Genomic DNA, 23083 nt, shown 5'->3' on the forward strand with positions numbered 1-23083 from the left:
TTCTCATGTCATTTATTGCTACAGATTGTTTATATTTACCATCATGTAAAAGAAATCTATCTGTGATGGAAACCAAGAGAAAAGCAATTAGTTGATAGTTTTGAGCACATTTTCGTTTTTTCCTGAACATTTGGCTAACACATCACTATGAAGAACCCCCAGATCGTGTTGATTTTTGCTTCTGTTAAAGTTTTGATTTGTTATTTCGGCCACATTTGATCGGCCCGTATTTCTTTTTAATTCTTTTACTGTTCCAATGCTTGACACAAGAGGTGGCAAGTTTTCCCATGAAATCTTGATGTTGATCTTTTAATTGCGGCATTCGAGGAATGGGGTCCATAATTTGGAGAGTTTCAGCTCCCAAGTGCTGTGTACATTTCTCGCACCTGACACACTTAAAAGAAGTCATTAATTTAATGAGAAACATAGATGTACAATAAAAAATATATATCTGAATGTGAAAAAGAGTGCGGAATTGAACGCGGCTTACAGCTGGCTGGAAAGCGTTATCGTATAATAATGATATATCGTTTGGTATATAATGTTTCCCTACATCTGCTTGGATCCGTAAATTGCAACTCTATCCCGATCCCCCACCGCTGAGCGCGAATCGTAACTCGCACTTGCTCCGTGCTTGATGCATTTTATGAAGTTTTTGAATGCATTTCGTCCTGGTAGGCAATATAAAGTTTCTCACAAGATTTATTCTGTCAAAATGTCTATATAATAAAGGCCATCCCACCTAGATACGGTGTATTCAAGAGCAGATTTATGAGGCTTTCCCGCCGGAATTCGGTTTCTGCATACTGATTTGAGAAACCTGCATCATGCATCAAATAATTTTTGCATGTAACTGGACACAATGTGGGCATTTTTTCCCCTCCAAGACGAAACAGAAGAAAGCGCTCTCTGATAAGCCCGCAACCGCAATATGAGATAGTTTCTTGTACGAATTTCATCGCTTAAAAGTGCTCTTATGAATAAAAACCTGTATAATTGATTGATTGGTGTATTGTATATCGAATGAATTAACTTAAAAGTAATGACACCGGACAATTTTCAATGATATCATTTGTAGTAATTAATATGGCAAAAAGCATATTGTTTCGTCACCTTTAATTTGATTTAATGCTTCTTCTTTGTACCATCCCCATTCGAAAGAAAAATGTAAATCTACATTATTATGAAGGTGTGATTTGTTTCTGGAATTGATGCTCGCTGTTAACGTAATATTGAGTAATTTTAGATATAAAACTATTTAAACTTTGTGGAAAATCATCAAAATTAATCCATTTTGCCCTCAATTCATTTATTTAATCATTCATAGAAAGAATGGAGTATTTATTATATGACAGTAAATCTAAAATGTTTACGCTGAATATTGTTCATTTCTTTTAGGCAACAAGGTCATAGAAGTCATGCGTGAAAAGTTCATGTGCGCTGGGTGGTTTACCTCCCTTTCTCTGTTTCTACTGTCAAATCGTTTTGTTTTTGTGTTTTGGTTTTTTTGGCCGGTAAACAACTTTCTTGACATCAATATTCTCTTTCTCAAAATACAATTTTTATCAATTTAAATTTGAAATCCACGTTGTGCAATACGCGACATTAAAAAAATCTACATATACTAAGTATAAGCTTTCTAGGCATCGTACATGTATCAGGGGTTGGGGGCGAGTGGACTCCCTAAACAGGCTGGAGTTTAGAGTACGCCTTACGGCCCCTAATGAGTTCATGGCTAAGCCCTGGTAAGGGTCAAGGCGAAGCCCCCGGAAGCTGGAGGATTCTATGCATTTAACGTGGAATTTAGCATCTTCCGGAAGACACAATTCGAAAAAGATAATATGCTTGTGTTTGCCCAACTCTCTATTTTGTATTGCTTATAGGAGTTTTTTTTTTTTTTTTTTTTTTTTTTTTTTTTTTTTTTTTTTACAAAGTTCAAGAAAATCCATGGATTTTATGTTTTAGTTCCTTGATATTTTTGAGAATACGTACAGCCAGAACAAACGCTGTTCTTTCGATCAAACAAAATCTGTGATGACGTTATCCATGTAAATGGAAAAAATCTTAACTGCATATTTTTTTCTCAATTTTAATGTAACTCCATACTCGCATTATCATCTGATAAAATGTTTATTTATTTCAATTTATAAGGGTTAAATCATCAAATAAAATATATAGGTCATCATACTTTTTGAGATGCACGACTTGCATAAACAGAATCATTTATCAACATCAGAAAATTGCAATTTTCCTTCAACAGCATTATTAAAATTTCACAAAAACTGGTTAAAAATATATAATAGTATTCATACTAATTTCATGAAACTATTTCTTTACAAAGCTCTTCAAAATTTCTATTAAAACTATCGCATAATGAACTTGATAAAGGATTCAATGAAAATACATGTAGTTATTGCCCTTGGATTCAATTATTGATTATTTATATAAAACTTAGACGTTTAAAATAGTTTATGTTTAACAAGATTTTTTACAATAACCATTGAAAAGACTCCAACAAAATTTATAGTAATATCATGCATAAATCTAAATAAATCATTGATTTTGTAAAAATCCTGTGACGTCACAGAAGGGAGGAATTACTTTAATTGAAATTTGGCGTACGAGCGTAGGTCTGAATACACTCCTAAGTACTTGTGGGTTCCTGAGCTTCATGCCTATCAGGTTTTGGAATCATGATGTTACAAAGATGCGATTGTTGTTCTCTTTAGAGAACTGGACAAGCATAGCCTACACTCTACTTCTCTTCCACCGGCAGTGGTGACGTCTCCCATATGAGTGAAATATTCTCGAGAGGGAAGTAAAACAATATTCAATCAATCAATAAACCTTCATGTTTATAGTATGGAAAACATGTAAATGCCGGAACCGATGACGGTTTACGCTTCGGTCAAATTGTCGACTCGAATATGCCTGGATTTGCATAATTTACAAGTTATTTCTACTAAGTTAACATTTATAAATGCATGCATCTGTCACAAGGAAATTTTCTGTTCCGGGTTAATTTGAATTGTGTGTTTGTCTTTACTTACAGTAGATTTTTGATTGATAAAAAGTAGTCACTAAATTTTTCGTCCAAATGAGGACTCACAGAAGGATTTTTTTTTATCTCCTGATATTGAAGAGTTCCTATAGTCTGTTGTTTTTTTTTCAATTAGTGATATACAGTAGGTATGGGCAGTTACTACATATCACTGATAAAGAAAAACAGACTATAGGAACTCTTCATTATACAGCTGTAAGGAGATAAATAATTCCTTCAGGGGGGTCCTCATTTGAACGGAAAATGTGGTGACTGTTTTTATTTATGGGATTTGTAGATTGCAGACATGAATTATGAAGGACTGCTACGATATTCGGTGAAGGCATCAGTCCATATATCCAGCCCAGCCGAAATTAGTCCACCTATCTAAATAAGTATAGTAGTATATAGACTTAGTTTACAAATAAAGAATCATCCTTTTATGTCAACCGTCAAGTCCTTTGTGCGTGAAAGGAAAATGGTCAGTGTGTTATATTCGTCTGGCAGTCAGACGGATTTGATCGCCGGTGCCAGATAGATTACTAGAAATTCAGGGGACCCGGGTTTGAATACCGGTCTGGTTCATTGCATTTTTTACGTTCCAGTAACATACCTAACGTCATGCAATATTAATATCTGATGCATTATCTCAAAACTCCACAGCTTAATTGATGCTTGCTGTCATTATTTTCAGTTTTCAGTACTTGACCTACATTTTGTAGTAAGGCAAGTGGTGAATACAATTTCTAAAATATCTTTTTGATAGTTGTGGTTTAAGGGCTCAGTACGATGAATGCACTGGTATACACGTATATTGTTTGTTTACAAGTCAATGAGTAGTACTAGTACAGTATTTACAGATATACACGGAAAGGCGATTTCACAGAAAAGAGAAACATACAGTTTCACATTTGTTAAACTAGGTTTACCAGGCGTACCTATAGTTTACAGAGCGCTAGTTATAGGTAACGATTTTACGACTGATCCGTTTGCGGTAGCTCAATGGTAGCGCGTTCGCTTCGTAACTGGGAAGTCGTTAGTTTGAGCCCCATTCGTGCCATGGCCGCGTCAAACCTAAGACGTTAAAATAGATAGCGATTGTTCCTTCGCTAAACGCTCGGCATTTAGAAATGAGAATCACGGGTCTTTCGGATATGACCATAAAAAAGGAGGTCCCGTGTTGCGGCATGCGTTGGCACGATAAAGGGTCATCACTGCTACGGCCCTGGGTGCTAAACAGAGGTCTAAATCCATGGTACATCATCTACAGCTGGTGACGTCTCAATATGAGTGAAACATTCTCGACGAGACGTAAAACAAGCAATCAACTGACATAGAGGTTGGAAACTACTTATCAAATGCAAAACCAGGATGGCTTTTCTTGATAAATGTTACGTATCAATCGTTAATCATCTTCGCCATCGTCGCAAGCCACGCCTATTGTCTCCGTTCACACTACGTCAAATGCAGTGGCTGTATGATGGAAAAAATCCTCGAGTTCATGAATATTTATGTTCATTAGTCAACCAATCGGTGAGCTTCCGTGATTTTTTTTGGTGAAAAGAATATAATTCGGAGGTCATTACGTGCGTGTAGCGGAATAATCCGAGGATTGTCGATTGAGAACAAACTGGACATTTTGTAGCTGTTGTAAGTAATGGACACTTCTTTGTTGACTTCACTGGTGTAATAATTTTACCATATTATAATAATGCGTAACCACGCCGCTCTCTTTATATAATTGTCCGATCAACTACACATCCATTTTCCCCCGAATTTCCTCATCAAGTTTGAGAATACGATTAAGTTTATTAACACAGAATTTGCAAGCGTAACCACTACTGTTAATGCGTATTTCATTTAAACTTAACTTACTTCTGTAAACAGGGATAAAAAGTTGTTGGGTTTTTTTTACCGTTATTAATAGTAAACAAACAGAGAGCTACAGATCCGGCTACCTAACATGGTTACGTCAACAAACGAAATAATTTGAACCTGGGAGTTTTCAGGTCGTATGGGGCTTTAATGATTATTTGAAAGTATGTTTAGACACAAGTATAGTAGGAAAATATGTTAAGAATTTTTTTATATTAAATTTATGAGACAGCAACTCAAGAATACAACTATATAAGGCCTCATCCGTGCGCAGCTTTTTGTGCGGCGTAAATCGAAGGTTTTTATAAGGGGAGGATCTGTAGCTCTCTGTTTCGTCAAAATATTTTTTCAGAGAGCTACAGTTCTGCAGCTATCTTGTAACATGCAAATATCTCATTAAAAGTATTTTTATTTAATGATAATGAATATGAAATATTTGTAGCTTTGACCTTTAACCTCAGAATTAAGATTCTTCCTTGTATTTGATCTAGAGCTTAAAGTTTAAATTCAACAGGTGACACGATCTGGTCTAGATGAAATTTTATAACTTCATTAAATGATATCAACAGGGGATGCTTACTCCTCCTAGGCACCTGATCCCACCTCTGGTGTGTCCAGGGGTCCGTGTTTGCCCAACTATCTATTTTGTATTGCTTGTAGGAGTTATGAGATTGATCACTGTTTGTTATCTTCACCTTGCATCAATATGGCAACAAATTGCCTTAATCCAGTGGTATAGATCTGGCAACAAAATATTGACGCTCAGAAGCTTAACTGTCGTTTTTCGTTTCAAAACCTCAGTGCAACTTCACAAATGATGTCCATTTTGAGATATGAACAACAAAATATTGCTTCCTTTGACGAGCGTTGCTGATGTCATATAACATTTTTATATAGAACACTAAAATCTGTTTCTCACAAAACATAGTCAACATTTTTTAAAATCTCTTGACAAATGTTTATGAAACATTGCCGATTCCGATAAACATGAGCTTGTGCATTCACAAATATGTGCTACTTGCATGTTAGGTTCCAAGTCGCACCGGTACAATCGGAAAATCGCTCGGTCTTTTCCGTCACGTCGAGAATTTTCTAGACTTTACGGAGAAGGCCGAGTGATATTCCGATTGACTCCGGTGATTTCCCCATAGTATAGCATCCTGTTTAACCTCGCTTATAGGATTTCTCTGTGGACCTTAGGGTCCACGTAAGTATGCTTTATTTAACTGAGAAATATACACTTCGCCGAACCCAGAAGACGAGGGATTAATCGATCATATTACATGTATAAAGTGCCATATTTCTATTTCGTATTTTACACGGCAAATTTCTGGTAGAAGAATAATTCCTACCCTGTAGTAGGACCCGGGGTCACACCATTTTAGTATTACCCCACGTCACACTATTTACTGCGCGTTAAAATAGTCCAACATAAAAGTGAAAGTACAGATACATGTGTATATATATGCACACTACATAAGCAACTCATTATGGATCATTTACATGTCATCATTTCTAAACAAAAAAATAATTAATTTAAATGATATAATCAATGTTTTCTGCATCTCCCGAATTTTCCCAAACACTAGAATGTGATATGAACACCTATCATACGTGTATGATTAAAACAATGCAGTGAAATTGAAACTTATCCTTTTATTTGTTTAATTTTTGTCATTTATTTACAGATAACTAAAAAAATTAAGATACTGTGGCAATGTTGCACTGGGGGGGGGGGGGTGAAATGTTTAGTTCACCTGAGCCAAAGGATAAAATGAGCTTTTTTGATCACATGCCATTTGTCTTTCCGTTTGTAAACTGTTCAAATTTATCCACTGGGCATATTTTCACAAAACCTTAGGTAAGGATTGTCCAAAATGTTCAGATGGTCCATGTGTAGTTAGTCTAAATTATATAATGTTTTAACTTTGTAACTGTGCAACAGAATTGTTGTAAATAGAAATTAAAGCATACGTAAGGTTTGTTTGTACATGTAAGATGTGTATAAGAGATAACGGGAAGTATGAATTTCGAACATACCGGAAGCAGGAGATTGATCATGTGGTCTCTATGTAATTGAAGTAGAATTAGAAATATAAAACAAGGGTGACCTAAGGTCATCCATGCACTGAAATGTCAGTTACCTCAGGACATCTTTATATGATGTGAAATTATACAGTATATACAATAAGGTATACCCATAGGCGCCTGGGTCAAGGATATTGCACTATAACCTATATGTAAACAATGGAGGAAATTCGAACCACGAATAAATATTTCTCTCTGATCTATGGTGTCTCTTTATACATTTTATCATGTTCCGGGGAGATTAAATACACGTGTCATTATCACAGAACACTAATTTATCCACGTTTTAAAAAATGTCATACTCCACTGATTCGAGACATTTTTTAAAACGTGGATAAATTAGTGTTCTGTGATAATGACACGTGTATTTAAGCTTCCTGGAACATGAAAAAATGTATAAAGAGACAACATAGATCAGAGAGAAATATTTATTCGTGGTTCGAATTTCCTCCATTGTTTACATATAGGTTATAGTGCAATATCCTTGACCCAGGCGCCTATGGGTATACCAAAGGTAAACCTCTTATAACTATTGCATCTATGGGTGACCAAAGGTTTCCTTTATATGACTATTACATCAGTGGGTGACCAGATGTAACCATTACATGACCCCTACATCAATGGGTGACCAGCAATAACCCTTGTATGACCTTTATATCAATGGGTGACCAGACGTAATCTTATATGACCTTTACATCATTGGGTGACCAGATGTAACCATTTTATAACTATTGCTTCAAGAGGTGACCTTTTATAATCATTGCGCTTCAAAAGGTGACCAGAAGTAACCTTATATGACCATTACATCAATGGTGACCAGAGGTGACCCTTTATATGACCAATACATCAATGTTGACCAGAGGTAACCCTTTATATGACCATTATATCAATGTTGACCAGAGGTAACCCTTTATATGACCATTACATCAATGTTGACCAGAGGTAACCCTTTATATGACCAATACATCAATGTTGACCAGAGGTAACCCTTTATATGACCATTATATCAATGTTGACCAGAGGTAACCCTTTATATGACCATTACATCAATGTTGACCAGAGGTAACCCTTTATATGACCAATACATCAATGTTGACCAGAGGTAACCCTTTATATGACCAATACATCAATGTTGACTTTTGTAGAACCATTAATCAGCTAGTTGGGAACAATTTCCCTCTATCGAGATGGTCTCACTGAAGCATATACAATGATGACGTGTATCCTTCTGTAAGCATCGAAACAAAAAATCACTCCGTCAGCAAAAGAAATATAGAAAGATAATTATGATAGTGATAAACATAAGGAAAACACAGAAAAGTGGAAAGACCTAATACAAGAATTCATAACAGGAAGTAAATAGGCGCCTGTCTGTCTGCCGAAAGATTTGAGCTTAGACACTGTCATGCAGAAAGTAGGTATATTCCCACCTTTTCGTTTCACTTTCATTTGTCATTACGCGCATTTATTTCGAGATATAAGAACTACTTTCGAGTGACCCCTGGTCCTACCTGATGGTACGAATTGTCATTCTGCAGATATTTTTGCCCCATGAAAGCAAGTTATTTTTCTATAGATTATATCAAAATGCAAGATAATTATGTTGACATGCAACATAAATACATGTATTTCATCATATACACATGTTCATGTAGTTTAACTATGCGAACATGCAAGAAAAATTTGATCGGGTATGAGCGAATTAGAATTTAATGTATATATATATATATATATATATATATATATATATATATATATATATATAGCCAGCGTGCAACATTCAGCACATTTATGTCAACATGCATTTTAATTATGTTACCATGCAACTTGATTATGGTAACTTATCTAGATTGACATGAAACTTACTTATATCAACCAAGCTCTGTTCAGCTCGGTATACCCTGTTACATGTATGTCATGTGTGGGAAAGTAGTCCCGAAGAATTGAAACTGCACGGAATTTCTATGTTAACATGCAGCTTAATTATTGACACTGCACAAACTGACCAGAAAAATTGCAAGTCAACATAATTAAGAGGCATGTTAATATATGTAGTCTGCATGTTAGATGTCACACATTGGAGATATTATTTTTTTTAATTTTTTCTAAATCATATCCGATCGCATTTCTCTTGCATGTCAACATAATTAAGTTACATGTTGATATATATTTATGTTGCATGTCAATATAATTATATGTTGTATTTTGGCATAATCTATAGAAAAATGGCATGTTTAAAAAATGGGCAGTAGTATGCCAGGAAAAAAAAAATTGAAAATTTCCAAAATCATACAATTGATTATCATTTTTGGTCACTTAATGAATACTCGCGTTTTTAATCTCGATTTCGACTATCTTGCACAAAAAGGAATCGATGCTGTGAAATTAATTGTCAAAGTTGACCTAATTAATGTTTTCCTTACGAATCTGTTAAAATGTAAGAGGATGGCGCGAGGTGGATTCGAAACGCAGTCAAGTGGAACTACTATGTATATCTCAAGATAACAGACTTTATTTAGAGGACAATATAACCATTCTGTATTACTCGACTCGAATACATGTGTCGCGTATAAAAACATGCCGGGCAAACATTTCTGTGCGACTCGAGAACTTGTTTGTGAAACAGTAGCTACACTCCCTCAGAATTTTGATATCGTGCAATAGTGACATGTTTTATTGCTGCAAGAAAAAAAAAGAGCAATTAATCCTCAAGTACGTACGACAGGCTATTACCATTACATAAATATGAAATATCGTTTGAAAATGAAATAACGAACGCAAAATGCTTTTAAACATGCTACATCGTATATTTGTTATAAGAGATATATATATTAAAAACGTACTCCTATATCCACATACTGAAGGCAGTGCGATGATCGAGTGAAAAACAACTTAGTGAATTTGTTTGGCCTAAAGTCATAACCTAGAACAAATATGAATTAGCCTTTTGCAAAGACTAAACCAAATCCATCCAATAAATTTTTTTTAAAAATTTGTTACCCGGAGAGAGAGAGAGAGAGAGAGAGAGAGAGAGAGAGAGAGAATCCTACCATGAACTGACGTAACAGTATAACGATATTGAACCCGATCTAAAGATGTCAGAGCAGGCATCGTTTGGTAAGTTATACATGCTCTAGTAGCCGGTTTCTATGCTTTCAATCATTTAGTTGACTCACAAAAAGAAAAACCAAAACCTCACATCTCTAATCACTTTCGACCAGGGCTTGCAGTCTAGCTGTATATCAACATGGCCGGCCAGCCCAGGTATCGTTCTAAAGGCTCCAGTTGCCAGTTTCAATGCTCTACTTCACTCAGTGTCATAATACAACAACTATCGACATTTCTCTTGGGTTAATACTAATGTTACTGACCTGAAAATTTCGATAATTGAATACATATATGTATTTTGTTTTCGATATTTCAGAGGTAGTTTAAGACGCATACTACTCTAAACATAACCATTATACACAGTTACGTCGCTACATAGTCTATTGTTGCAGACAAATATAGTACATGTACAATGACAATCCGCTGAGGGTAAATTTTTTATGAATTATAAGTTCGTTCCTCATTAACTGTAGAACTATTCGATATTCTTAGATAAGATATATTTCATTGATATTACAAGCCACGCAAGAACGCGGCCTGTTTGATATGGGTTTTCAAATTGAACATGCTTTTCTGCGGATTAACGCTTTTAAAAAAACAACAACTGTGAGATTGATTTGAATGTATTTTGAAAATTATTTTCCAAAATTAATGTAATACATATTTAATTGGGGATTAAAGTTATTGTTAATATTCGCTTTTGAGTTGTATAATCTCTGGAAATAAAGCAAGCGTGTTAACAACAAAATGTATTACATGATTGATTGATTGTATCTTGTTTAACGTTCCTCTCGAGAATTTTTCACTCATATGGAGACGTCACCAAGACCGGTGAAGGGCTTCATTTAGGCCTATGCTTGGAGCTAACGGCCATTGAGCAGTGAGGGTTTTTTTTAGCGTGCCACACCTACTGTGACACGGGACATCATCTCCGAGGTCTCGTGACATTCACACCTGATGCCGAGCGTTTGGCGATGAAACTGTCACTACCTGTTTTAACAACTTACAACAAAATGTAGGCCTGTCGCTGTAATATATGTAACAACAATATAGTTGTCAATTTGTACATATGTACATGTAAGTAGTTGTCAATTGTCAATTTGTACATATGTACATGAAAGTAGTTGTCAATTTGTACATATGTACATGTAAGTAGTTGTCAATTTGTACATATGTACATGTAAGTAGTTTACAACTTGTACTGCTTCTTGAGCATGGATGTTGACGGTGGCTTTATTACAAACGGAATGACCTCAGCTTCTCCATCGTCAACTTCCAATATTTGTGTAGCAATGTTCCACTGTCTCCCGCATATGGTGTTTATGTCTCTCAACTGATTCAACAGCTTGTTCTGCATATGGACAGTTCTTAGATCGAGGCAGGTTACTGACAAACAAGTTGATGTTACAGGGGTTTCAATAGTCTCGTTTAGAGTCAGCATTTCGCAAATTGTATGGTCGATATAACGATCTACATGTAATTTACCAATACAATCTGTCATTGAGTAAAAAGCTGTCTGACATATTTCAAACCAATTGAGGCCGTTCTTTGTACACTAATTTTGACTACTGTTTACTCCGTTTATCCGATCGATATAGGGCTCACTGCTAGTGTGACAGGGGATGCTAACTCCTCCTAGGCACCTGATCCCACCTCTGGTGTATCCAGGGGTCCGTGTTTTCCCTACTTTAAACTTTGTATTCTTTATGAGATTGATCACTGTTCGCTATCTTTATCTATTCACTGCGTTATTTCGGGTTAAATTTATTTTTGTTTCTTTGTTTTACGTCCCGTCGAGAAATTTTCATAAGCTGTAAGTTTAGACCTATGCATTGCACTCGGGGCCGTAGCAGTGATGTCAAAGCCTACCGCGTCACGGGACCTCCGTGTTAAAAGTCATATCCGAAAGACCCGTGATTCTCACTTCTAAATGCCGAGCGTTTGACGAAGGAGCAATCCCTACCTTTGCTTGCGTCTTAGGTTTGATGCGGCCATGGCACGAGCTGGGCTCGAACTCACGACCTCCCGGTTTCGAAACGAACGTTCTACCACTGGGCTACCGCAGTATTTCATTTATTACTTCTTTTTTTATATATATACAAATTATTTATTTTCTTTTTTCTTCTAACGGGCTGGATTGATCTACGTTAGTATTGATCTATATTATATGTTATATGTAAGTGTGTGACTGTAGGTGGAGGGTTATGTAAGTATGTGTGTATGTGTAGAACATGTTGATCTATAAAAAAAAAAAAGTCAATTCAAAGCAAAATTCAACAAAACTTTTATTAAATATTTTCATGTAAACCTCATTACAATATTGCTAAATCTTCAAAAATCCTTTTTATCAATTGTACCTTTGTACTTGACCTTCGTATTTGGGAAAGGGCCTACATAGGCTCTGCCTGTTGCCCAATCCTGTTGAGTTTCTCAATAAAATATGTTTAAATTAAATTACTTATATCTATTTATTCATTCATGAAATACAAAAAGGGTGTCCAGTGGACTATTTTTGCGGATCAACAAAGTGGTCTTGAGGTGATAAAGGGAGTCCAGACACGTGAAAGCTCCAAACATATGTACATGTATATACACTGTATACGCCTTTTAAAAGCGTTACCCTTCCACATAAAATTGTTTCCACAAGATAATTTTAAAAGATATTGGTATTTGAATTAAAAGTATGACTTCACACTTAACTCTTCGTCCTGAAGGAATGCACAAAATGAATATCGTCAGTGTGGTTCGATTAAAAAAAGAAAGAAAGAAAGAAAAGAAGAATGGGAAAATGATTTCTTTCATCTCCAGCAGCCTGATATCTTTGACGCTTGTGTTATGTTGATTTCTTGTATTCATACACTGTATTTACATGGATTTGTCCCAGGAGATTGTTTATTCCAGCCGGCAAGCTGTATTGTCCACTGACTATTACTCTTGAGTATCTGAATAGCTCTACACAGACTTTCGTGTGTTTCGAATGGTTCTTGCAGACCGCCTCGGTGGTCTAGAGGTTGGAGTGTTCGCCCTTAAAAAAAGAGCGTTCGCCCCGCATGCGGAAGGCCGGGGTTCGAATACCGGCCGCGACAGACCTAAGTCGTTAAAACAGGTAGTGACAGTTACATCGCAAAACGCTCGGCATCAGGTGTGAATGTCACGGGTCCTCGGAGATGACCTTAAAAACGGACGTCCCGTATCACAGTAGGTGTGGCACGCTAAAGAAGCCTCACTGCTCAATGGCCGTAAGCGTCGAGCATAGGCCTAAATTTGAAGCCCTTCATCGGTCTTGGTGACGCCCTCATATGAGTGAAAAATTCTTGGGTGAGACGTTAAACATACTATCAATCAATCGAATGGTTCTTGCAATTGTTGTTCTAATTCCCTACCCCCTATAAAACATGTGAACAGGCCATTCACTTTCTTTGATAATTGTAAAAAAAAAAAAAATTATAATAGAGGTGTCTTTGCGATTTGAGATTTAAGCCTACTTTGAAGAGGTTTTCAATTTATTTTTAAAAAGCCACATGTGCAAACACATAAGTCTAACATCAACTGCAAATTTTGACAAATGCCTTCATTTCTTCTTGAAGATAAATCATAAAGATCATTCACGTAGATAGGATTCGTACAGGACCCCCAACCTTTCAGTCGAGTAAACACTGTCGAACTGTCATAGTTCTGACCGGAAGTTTGCATTCGTGCAAATGCATATAAATAATTATCGTGCTGTTTTTCTTTTTTTACGAGTCAGGAAACTCATTCAACAATAGTACCCACCAATAAAAATGTCTATTTTTCAAATCTGACAAAATTTCTCTACACTTTCATACACTGAAAATACTCAGTCAATGTGTCTATCGAAATCATGGGGGATTCATTATAATAAAGGAAACATTTAACCTTTGAATGGACATGCGTCTTTAATATGAAAAAAATATATCCATGTACATTTCTCGATATTTATGGTGTGGTGTTGAGAATGCTATGCATACTAGAAGCATACAAAATTGAGGGGAGGCAAATACAGATCCCTGGACACACCAGAGGTGGGATTAGGTGTCCAGGTAGAGAAAGCATCGCCTGTTAACCGGATACACCCGCCGTGAGCCCTATATCTTGACCAGGTAAACGGAGTAACCCATAATAAAATCAGTATGTAAAGAACGGCTTAAAATTGATATGAAACACGTCGGACAGCATTCGACCTAACTATATGTCGTATTTGCAAATTAGATTAATTTACATGTAGCGATTATAGAATTTGTAAAATGCTAACTTTAAACGATACTGTTAAAACCCCTGTAGCATAAACTTATTTATCAGTAACTCTCTTTGATTAAAAAATTATCATACGCAGAACATGCCCTCGCTTTGATTTTGAAGACATGTATTTAAATAGTAATATCATTCAAGTATATTGTACAATTTGAATAATACAGACTGCAGTATCAAGACATGTACGTGATAACATACGCACTTCCGGCGAATAACCTAAAATTCTAATCGACCTCCTTTTGATAATTATTAAGAAGTGCCCTTGTACATGTATATCATAAACATATAGTAATTCATGCATGTACAACTGTACATGTAGTTCTAATTAGGTAACACGTTGTCTGTATATCATTTTGTATTATTAGTATAAGGATGTCAAAAAATAAACATTTAACGCTTGTATTTATCTTTTAAATGTGGATTTTCCCCTGTGTCATTGTAATATCCCATTTCTACCACTGTCTGTACTTGTCCGTTAACAAGTGGGTACAGAGCTATGTATGTTTTCTGTAACGTAATTCGTCAGATCATATTGGACTTAAATTTGAAAAACATATTTGTTTTGGATGATAGTTTTATTAACTTTCGGAATTCCTTGGATTATTTTATCAGAACCACAATTCAACTCCTGATTAGATCTATACTTCGCACACATTAGTGCTTAATTTCTCGGTCATTTTCCAACGATAAGAAACTAAAAAATGAAAAGTGCGATCATATCTATGCAGCCTACATGAATACAGATCCATACTTGCACGACGTTTGAAAATAATGAAACTACATACACATTAATCATATTGGGTAAATCAGCAGAATTTTATATACAGAAAGTATATGTACACGTAACAGGGAGGTCGTGAGGTCAAACCTAAGACACAAACATACAATTTAGGTAGTGATTGCTCCTTCGCCAAACACTCGGCTTACGGGTCTTTAGGGTATGATCTTTGAAAAGGAGGTCCCGTGTTTATATATATATATATATATATATATATATATATATATATATATATATAATAGTTACTTTTCGCAATGATCGGTAAAAGTATAGGTAAAAAATAATAATGAAACACGAAGACGTTTAGTAAAGCTTTAGCGCTTTCATTTCAAATCTTCAGAAGCTTTACATTTGTAAATGTAAATGTAAAGCTTCTGAAGATTTGAAATGAAAGCGCTAAAGCTTTACTAAACGTCTTCGTGTTTCATTTTTATTTTTTACCTATATATATATATATATATATTATAATTATGATATTAAGAACGAAGGAAACACGGATACGTGTAGTAAAGCTTTAGCGCTTTCATTTCATATTTTCAGAAGATTTATAAAGCTTTTCAAGATTTAAAGTGAAAGTTTAACTAAACATTTTCGTGTTTCTTTACTTTTTATATGTAATTTACTGTGGATTTTGTTATATATGTATATTTATTTATTCATGCCTCCTCATTCCAGTACCTACACATCAAAATTAACCAAATCCAATGTGTGTTGAAAGAAAAGTTGTTAAATTCATAATAGTTGACATATTTATATATATCATGAGATGTTCTTTCCATAAAATAAAGTTTATAATGTGCTCTTTTTTGTTTGAGGATATTACCAAACACCATGACAACTTATTTATATTTGTTGCATATTATGTTCATGTCATAGCAGACAGATTTGGGTTTTTTCCGATTCCTTTAAAAAAAAAAACCACTTTTTATTATGTCTAATGCATACGATCATTGCTAGAAAAAAATGTATATTTGTTTACACTAATGGATTGATCTTTTCTAGTACATGTAAATGCATGGAACAAATTTGTTTTCTTAAACTTCTATATTTTTCAATGTCTTGTAGAAGAATGAAATCTATATGATGTCCAGTCTGAAAGAAATTGAAAATATGGGATGTGCAAATCGTCACGCATGCAGTTTAATCATTCATCAAGTAAATTTTTTTTCTTTCATCGCATTTCCCATTTCATTAAACAACGGTTGTATCTCTTGACTTTTTAAAGTTTGTGAGTTTTTATCACCCGATTTAAAGTTTTATCTGGGTGTGTTTACCATGTAATGGAAATTTTGTCAGATCTAACACTTAACACAAACATTTCTGTAATATTTACAGTATGGAAGTGTTAAAAATGAATGACGAGAAATTAAATCTGTCAAATCCATCACTTTATTCTTATGATCAGAAAGCACAACCACGTTACTGAGGAATAGTTGCAATTAATTCTTCTTCATTTGTTTTTTTTTAAAAATTCGGATATAAAAGGAAAATTGATACATTTTGTAAATATAATATATGTATATGAATATTTACTTGTCATCTATATTATATACTAGTATGAGTTAACTCCCTTCACATGCTGCTTTGTTCGCTAAAAGGATACAGTATTCAGAGATTGCAAGTGCGCTCTTCAGAAAAGGTGAAGTAAAGCAAAATTTCAATGTAAATATTGATCCAGTGTCCGAGCGTCTAAAATGAAAGAAAATCATGAAGCCCATTTTTCATAACGATCCACAAATAAAGACCACAATATGTTTTGCCATTCATTGGATATGCACCTTACCCTATTGTGCAAATTTATGGCAATTCTAAATAAATAAAGAATAGAAGTTTATACAACCATCTTTTCTACATAAAAATGGAAATATATTTGATCAATCAAAATTATAAGTTGGACCTTAATTTCGTAAAATGAGTCCCATTGGCAACGATACAAAATACCACTCTCAAAGCCCTTAAAGTTAGGGGCTGTGATTACTACAACATGGATATCAGTTTTATACATCATTGTAAACATCAGGTTTTTTTCAATAATTCATCGAAGTGTCGTATGTATAGGTACATTTACTATGGGTCGGATTTGCAACATTATTTAATAAAACTTATTCCAGTTCAATATATGCAATGTATAAGTAAATTTAAATTGTCCTCTCATAAGCTGGAAATCGAAAGAGGGAGATATTTTGATATACCTGACTGTAACAGAACGTGTAAATTGTGTACAAATAAATATATTGAAGACGAATATCACATTACATTTATTTCTCCTTGATATGAAAAACTAAGAAAATTATACATTAGTAAATATTATCATGAAAACCCGTCAATGTATGAATTATTACAACTGTAATGAAATACAGATACAAGTGTTGTGTGTAATTTGGGGAAATTTTAATATAAGGCTTTTAAACTTAAATCAGAAGTAACCACATAACGAGGTTTATCCTCAGCATTTCAAGAAATGTGTTTTTTATATTATATGAGACGCATGCTCTATTTCGTATTTATTATAACTTATTAATGTCTTTCTTATTTATGTTATTATTGTAATACGTTCTTTGTAACCTATAAGCAGTACTGCTTTTTGGTAATAAACAATACAATACTCATTAATATTACATTTTGAAGTTACAAAATCTGGGCACTAATCGTTTCTTATATATTGTTTTATTGTTAATTTACTCACCATTCATTGATAAATATTCCAATTAAGTCATCAATTTGTTCCTGCATAAGTTTCTGAACCAAACAGAAAACGAAGAATTAAAGTTAATGCGAAACATATTTCTTGAATTATAAAACTTTCACCTAAATCTGTTAAGTTTTTTAAATATATATAAAACAGAACCAAAGCAATATATTGTATTTAACGGTCAACAAATCATTGCATGTCAACAGCAGAAATGTTTATATACGATCATTTCCGCATTTTGAGATAAGAGGACAGCTAAACGCCCTGTTTGCAGACACATGTGCAATACTAGCAGCGAAAGATGCAATCACAACAATAAAACACGTTTATTGCACTTAGATCGTTTTATGATACATACACGGTTGATATATGCTTGTTCTGTAGTACAGTCACACTTTGAAAGAAATTATTACGTTTTTCAGATATAACTTTTTTCATCATTTTACTAAAATATTTTCATGAATGGTGTTTGTAAATTGTGTTTTATATAGATTTAATTATATCTATGTTGTTTTGGGAAATTATTTTTTTTTTTATATATATTATGTATGCAATGTTTGTCATTAAACCTATTACATGTATATGCTTGCAGTTTACCGATATTGTTCTGTACGAAATGTACAAGTAATACCGTATTACTTACTATTGTTATTAACATTTTCATTCATAATAATATTTTGAAAATCGATATATTCTTATAAGATTTCAATGAATGTTGCGCCAGTAAAGATATACTTTACAGCCACCCTGAACTGGGCTGGTGTTTGATTGGAAACGAAGTAAAATTGAATCATAATAATTTATTCCATATTAACAAGTTGAGAGAGGGGAGAGGGGTGTTAACAATTCATGACTGAAGGTCATTGACGATGTTATAATTGTCTCTAATTATCAAAATCAGAAGGCAGAGCAGTTAAATGTATTTTTTAAGAATTTCAAATCTCAAAAAGTATATAACTTCATGATTAATTCATTAATCATATATCTTGATATAATGATAACGATAGAACGCTTTTCTCCCAATAGCATTTCATGGAAGGCGTTTTTTCCCATAGTAACATCATTTGCGTACTTGTGATGATGTTATATACGACTATCACTACATATTACTGTACTAAGCGTATAAAGCAGATACTGGGATGGATTCTAAAACAGACTACTTACAATACTAACCCTAAAATGTCTTAATGTGAGACGGTCACTCGCTAACAATATAAAAGATAGGAAGTAATGTTGGAGCTTTCGACACAGGTGACAAAAGGTGAATATTTGTTCTCCCATGCACCTTGTGTGTTTCATGATTTCCATGACTAACATACCAATCACAGCGGAGTGCAATATAGTGTACAACCATGTATAATACTCATAGTCGTATGTCTAAATGAAGTCAGATGTTTAAGTTCGATATGATCTGTTGTTTTCTGTTGTTTGTAATACCAGTGTGCATATTCTTGACCTTAGATGACAGCTAGATTCTTCGCTGACAACAATTCTTTTCAAAGTCTTTATGAATTATAGAATTTATCGAGTGTTGAGTTCTATACCGATAGCCATCAGTTAACTAGTGGTTAGCCAAATTCAATGAAGGAAAGTTGTATCTTTTACATTGAATGCTTAGACCTTCCAAAGTGATTTGTCGAACATGTTAATGGCTACACTCTAACACTTAAGGAGGTATTCTACATCGGAGAAATTTGATATAGATGAAAAGTGGAGGATATGTACAACAATATTTTGAAACTGAAAACTTTCAAAAATTTATTTAGTCAAAAAATGCAATTTTAGTAGAAACCAATCTGGGGAAAAATTGAAACTCTGGTAGACTCGAACCCGCGATTTACAGTTCAGCAGTCGACGTCCTAACTTACTGAGCTACTCAGCTAGACGATGTATGTTGAAATGAATAGACAAATATTGCTGATATTTATATTTTCATTCATGTTTTAAAAGGAAGTCAGCCATTATGACGGTGTAGTGTACCTCCTTAAGATTAATTCTTTCGCACGGTATTATTTGTTCAATGCATGTCAATACTGTATAATAATAATTCAAAAAACTAACAAACTGGGAAATGTTCAAATTTTAAAACCATAGAGCTGTTGATAATTGCACCGGGAGGGAATCGTGATACCATACTTAATTTTGACTTATGCGTGACAGCACACTTAATTTTTGTTTTGTTTTGGTTTTTCGTTTTCTTTTTGTTTGGTTTATTGATTTTGTCAATGTATAAATCATGTGTTAGCTGTAAAAATTCTTTGCGCTATCATTGAACCTATTTAATTGAATAAAATATCTGCAAAGTTATATATATTGTTCAATCCTATTCACAATTTCACAAAAGACAGACCCTGTTTTTGTTTTCAATCGATTTCATTTTATATATATATATATATATATATATATATATATATATATATATATATATTCATAATAAACTTATTTTCCCCCTCTCGTAAAAACATGACCGAAATTTCTTATTTCTTAAATCTGGATGCCTTTCACATAAATCAAGTCATGCAAATTGAGTAGATTACACACGGTTAACATATTTATTGATAAGTAAGAGTAGCAACCAATGCTTGTTTATATCTCTTTGGCTTGCGTCATGGCCCGATCACGTGACCACGCCAGGAAACGTGGATCGGTGTCAGTTTCCAGAACTCCTTTGATAGTAGATATGATTGAAAATAAATTTTTTGCTCTTTATTGCTATGTGTATATTTTTATGTGTGTGGTGCGATAATTATCAAATTTGAAGATAACTTCTTGATTCCAATCAAGAGGATTTAATTTAACCTCCCAAAGGGTTATCTGAAGGAAACATATATACTTTTGTATATTCGCAATAAATATTTTATTCTGTTACGGAATCTTTAAAAATCTACATTTAGTTTGGCTATAAATCTTTTCAAAGTAGCATATTTTCCGCGGTGGCATATTGCACTATCATTGTTTGAGGTGTGGTGATAATTAAATGTTATCATCAAACACGATTTCTGTGAATGGACTCAATTTTCTATTTCAAAAGTTTCACAATCTGTGCAAAGAGGTGATCTTACAATATACCGATTAAGTTTTCTACGAATTCGTTTCATGTTGTTGCCTCTGGTTTTTGTCTCCCGCAATTCCAAGAACAATTTGACCGAATTTCTTAGATATTCTATTTTCACTTTGTCTCTATTCAGCCACGGTATGAATTTATATATGGAAATGTACTTTAAATAATAACAAAAAAATTACCCATTAATTTTTCGCATTAAAAATTCGTTGGTCACTAAACATCACGATGTGGGGTGCAATTTCACATTATTGATTGACGCGACAAGACGAAATTCTCCAGTAGTTCCGGGGACCACCAACGTAGTCCCCTGTTCGTAAATGCATGCTATTTTCCCTTGTTGCATAGATAAGTAATACATTTTGCAGATCTGAGTTTTTGAATATGTGCTTTGTTCAAACTAAAGAATTTTTTCTATCCACCGAAATTTGTTCATGATTGTAAGTGATATTAAGTTTGAAAAGTATATATTGAAGTGAAATTTTTTAATCATGATGAAAACCGTATCTTAACTTTTTTCAAAGCATTTTCAAACAAAGAATGACCCTTCAGATGAAAAAGAAACCGTATCTGATTAACATTCAAGTGTCAAAATTAGTGAATCAAGGCCTAGCTATTCATATAACGTTATCTGTACTTCACCTATCTACAGCGAATCTCAGTGTGCTATAACTGATTTGTGCTTCAGTTTCACTTTGTCTAATTTGATTTTTCCACTAGATACGGATTAAAACACGAGATATTTAATATCTGTTTTAAAGGTAAAAAAATGTAAAATTTTACTATAGCCAATATTTAAAGGTCTATGTATTACTTCGTTAAAAAATATACAGTTATATAACAATTTGTGTATATGTTTTGTTTTTATTTCATTGTTTTATTAAAAAATTGTTTTTCAAGTAAAAATGAACAGATTTATCTCCAGGAGTCCCCGAGGTATTGCATTGATCATCCTGATCAGTCACAACCAGCCAGTTCATGTTTAAGATCAGTAAACTAACTTCATTGATGTACATGTATATGTCTATTTAGACACTTGCAATCTGGACTCTTTAAATATGAAAATAGTTTAGCCAATTCAGACTCCATAACATTGAACACATCCCATTCATGCGTACACAGTGCTTATTTAACAATTAATTAATCCGTATAATGTACTATTCTCTTAACAAAGGGTGACATAGTTACGGTATCATCTATGATAAGCATCAATGGCGATCGTTATATTTGATAGCCTCGTTTTCCCGAATACTAGTATATGTTATACAAAGTTTGTAAATAGTACCGCAAATACATATGTTCTTTATACTATTTGATGCGCGTGCTCTATTTCGTGTTTACAAATTGTTATTATAACTTATTGACGTCTTCCTCATTTATGTTATTATTGTAATACATGTTCTTTTTAACCTATAAGCAGTACTGGTTTTTGGTAATAAACAATACAATACATGCTTCTAATTTTCTCCCAAGATTTGAAAATTACGAAATCTGATCACAATGATGAAGTATGATTCATAAAAATCCGATTTTCATCATCTCAAAAGTTGTTCCATGTTTTCTTCAATTTTTAACATATCTTATTCATGAACATGTTCTCAGATCTCACGAAAATCAAAGATGCCATGGAATGAAGCAACAACTGTAGTCTTTCGATCTATCTTTGTCACAGGTGAGATACCTGGCAGGTTGGAAATTCACCTTTGAAAAGCAAATCCTATGAATTTTTAAATTTCCTGTAGGATTTTAGAATCCTATGGGGATTTTTTAAGAATCCGATAGGAATTTTGATTTTCCTATTGTAAATTTTATTTCCCATAGAAGAATAATAACATGTAGAGGAATTGTTTTAAAAATCCTGCAGGAAAAATTAAACAAAACAAAAAATCTGTGGGATTTCTTACAGTGTACTAAAGGAATTGTATCTCTTCTATAAGGAGTTTATTTTTCCTTAGGAAATTATTTATCTAGCTGTTGGAAATTGTAAAACAGAATTTCAAAATTACAAAAGGAATTTAATTAGATTCCAGGGGGAATTTCTTTTTCTCTTAGCATTTTTTTTTCAATGGAGTATATCTCACCTGTCCGACCAAAGGCACTCGTGACTAAGTGGTGGTCTATAGACGATAAGTTCGATATACCTTTGAATTTCCTGAGGTGGGTGTTGAT

General features: G+C 33.8%; 1 long non-coding RNA gene across 2 annotated transcripts in view; it reads right to left on the reverse strand.

The window, feature by feature from the left end:
- The window catches only part of LOC125650467 (uncharacterized), a 29245-nt gene extending 11017 nt beyond the window's left edge, over positions 1-18228 (reverse strand). The window contains exons 1-2 of one of the 2 annotated variants that reach the window (XR_007360996.1): positions 17848-18228; positions 16765-16850 (exon numbers count right to left, since the gene is read on the reverse strand). This is a non-coding gene — a long non-coding RNA (uncharacterized LOC125650467). Of the gene's footprint in view, positions 1-16614; positions 16851-17847 lie in introns of those variants that run through there. The other variant, XR_008803432.1, reaches the window with a different exon arrangement.
- Between the last annotated feature and the right edge of the window lie 4855 nt (positions 18229-23083).

Source organism: Ostrea edulis, chromosome 5 (genome assembly GCF_947568905.1).
Source record: "Ostrea edulis chromosome 5, xbOstEdul1.1, whole genome shotgun sequence".
Classification (NCBI taxonomy): Eukaryota; Metazoa; Mollusca; class Bivalvia; order Ostreida; family Ostreidae; genus Ostrea; species Ostrea edulis.